Source organism: Papio anubis, chromosome 10 (assembly GCF_008728515.1).
Source record: "Papio anubis isolate 15944 chromosome 10, Panubis1.0, whole genome shotgun sequence".
NCBI classification, from domain to species: domain Eukaryota; kingdom Metazoa; phylum Chordata; class Mammalia; order Primates; family Cercopithecidae; genus Papio; species Papio anubis.
In genome coordinates, this window is record NC_044985.1 from 11,219,150 (window position 1) to 11,222,136 (window position 2,987).

The following is a 2,987-nucleotide window of genomic DNA, read 5'->3' on the forward strand; positions in this document are numbered from 1 at the left end:
ATCTGTCAGGTTTGGGGCAGGACTCACCCAGGGTGAACATTCAGGGAAGAGCCCTCTGGACTTCTCCTGTCATTGGATACTCTGATAAGTTCTTATTCTAGTAGGTGTGTCACTCTGCTTCCAGGCCAGGCTGCAGCTTGGGGTCTTCACCATGGAGCCTCAGGATTTGATGGCAGTCCCTTTAGGAACCTCCCGTATGAGGTTGGCTATCTGCTTAGGAAGTGGTTCAGGTGAAGGCCTGGGTTCCTGCCCTTCTAGAGACCCTCCCAAATCTCTAAACTTTAATTTCTAGGCCCTGGAGAAGACTTCAAATGCTTCTTTCTCTGGATCCCAACCTTCCCAAACATTGGTATCCTTCCCTTCTGGGGAAATCCAGCTCCATCAACTTTTAATTAACTCAAACTTTTGAAAACAAGAGCTTCGGTGGGTGCCTTGTTTCCCTGGGTGCCTTGGCGAGTTCTGATTTTGGCTGGCTGAGCAACATGGAATGGAGAACAACCTGAGGGAACAACAGCTTGGTACCTTCCTGTTAACAGGAGACGAAAACACCTCCAGTAGCACAGGGGATGCTGCTCTGATCCTCTCCTATCCCTTTTTTTGTTTTGTTTTGAGACAGAGTCTCACTCTGTTGCCCAGGCTGGAGTGCGGTGGTGCAATCTCAGCTCACTGCAACCTCCGCTTCCCGGGTTCAAGTGATTCTCCTGCCTCAGCCTCCCAAGTAGCTGGGACTACAGGCGTGTGCCATCACACTCGGCTAATTTTTTGTATTTTTAGTAGAGACAGGGTTTCACCGTGTTAACCAGGATGGTCTCAATCTCCTGACCTGGGGATCCACCCGTCTCAGCCTCTCGAAGTGTTGGGATTACAGGCGTGAGCCACTGCACCCGGCCCTCATATTCCTTTGACAGTGCCTGTGCACCCATCGCTGGGTTCTGGCTGCTTTGTGGCCCCAGCACCTGTGACCCTCTTAAATGGCTGGCCTTTGAGGGCGTGCCACGGTGCTGAATGCATGCACAGATCGCAAGAGTGCTGGGAGCTGGTGTCCTCCTGGGGCAACCCTGAAACAATGACTGACTAGAGCTGGGGTGTGAGAGCCCAGCCCCCTTGCAAGTCAGTGTAATTTATATCAAGCTGAGGCTGGGACTTTGCCTGGAGCACAATTTTCTTAGTTTCTTCCCTCCCACTCTGGCTCCCTTATCCAGTTTTCCTGGGCACGCCCTCGATCAGTTGCACAAATGCCCATCTCAGGGTCTGCTTCAGGGGAACCCACCCTAGGGCATCCAGTAAAGAAAAAACACAAATTACTGTCTACTTCTGATGCTCTGCCAGTGAATGCAATGGATGTGTTGTTTCAAAGCACTTTCCCAGCAGAAGGGGCCCCCTGAGCCCACCCAGGCTCCATTGTCTCAGCTGTGTAGACCAAGCAGAGGCAGCCTCTCAGAGCACAGATGAGAAAGATGTGACGGCTTGAGATGACCACAAGCTCAGGGAGCCCCTGATGGGGCTCAGCTGCCTTAAGCGAATGCCATCATAGTGGGAGAGGCGTGCTAGCAAAGCTCAGGTCCAGAATCAGGGAAATGAAATCCCACTTAACCCTCCAAGGTCATATGTCTCCGAGGTTGTGGGTTCACTGGGGGCTGTAGTTAAAGAGGGACTTTCACAGTCTGGATGGAACCTTCTAGGTGACCTTGTCTGGGATAGTGAAGGGGCTGGAAGCCAAGGTGTGTGGCCCAGGGCAGCTTGTTCTCTAGAAACCAGGAGGGGGACTTGGTCTTTCTGAAGCAAATGGGGAAGGCTTCATAGAGCAAGTAAGGTGGGCACTGAGCTTTGCAGGGTGAAAGGTGTACACCAGAGAGAAGAAAGGGCAGAGATAGCTTAGCCTTTGACTTACTGTGTGACCTTGAGTCATTTTACCTCTCTAAGCCTCATGTTCCATTTACGTAAGATAGGGGCAATAGATTTATTTATTTATTTATTTATTTATTCATTCATTTAGATGGAGTCTTGCTCTGTTGCCCAGGCTGGAGTGCAGTGGCGTGATCTCAGCTCACTGCAACCTCCGCCTCCCAGGTTCAAGTGATTCTCCTGTCTCAGCCTCCTGAGTAGTTGGGATTACAGGAGTGCGCCACCATGCCCGGCTAATTTTTGTATTTTTAGTAGAGATGGGGTTTCACCATGTTGGCCAGGCTGGCCTTGAACTCCTGACCTCAAGTCATCCACCTGCCTTAGCCTCCCAAAGTGCTGGGATTATAGGCATGAGCCACCACGCCTGGCCCACTTGTTTATTTATTATTTTGAGACAGGGTCTCATTCTGTCACCCAGGCTGGAGTGCACTGGTGCGATCCTGGCTCACTGCAGCCTCTGCCTCCCAGGCTCAAGTGATCTTCCCACCTCAGGGTTCTGAGTAGCTGGTACTATGGGTGTCTGCCATCATGCTCGGCTAGTATTTTTTATTTTTTGTAGAGATGAGGTTTCACCATGTTGCCCAGGCTGGTCTTGAAATCCCCGGCTCTAGCAATTCTCCAAACCTGGCCTTCCAAAGTGCTGGGATTACAGGCATGACTCACTGTGCCTGGCCAGTATTACTTCATTCATAGGGTTCTTGTGAATATTAAATAAGCTATGCATGTGAAGAGCTAAGGCACGGCTTGGCACGCAGCAAGTGCAAAGATAACATCAGCCATTGCTGGTATATTTGTATGATGAGGAGCTGAGGGAACTAAAGATTGCCTACTTGAAAAACGCCTACATGTAGGTCAATGCCCAGGTGAAATGGGAATATCTGATGATCACCTCATTACTTCCTTCGTCTTTGACTTGGCCAGCTCCCACTTTGGGCATCCCTGTCTGTGCCGTGTCATGGATGCTGTGGCATGTTGTCCAGGTCCCCTTCTGCACGCAGGTACTCGTATCCCTGGCTGCTGGAGGAGCAATGGTTGCAGCCCTCTCTGGGAATTGCTTTCCACTGAAGGCAGATGTATTGCCC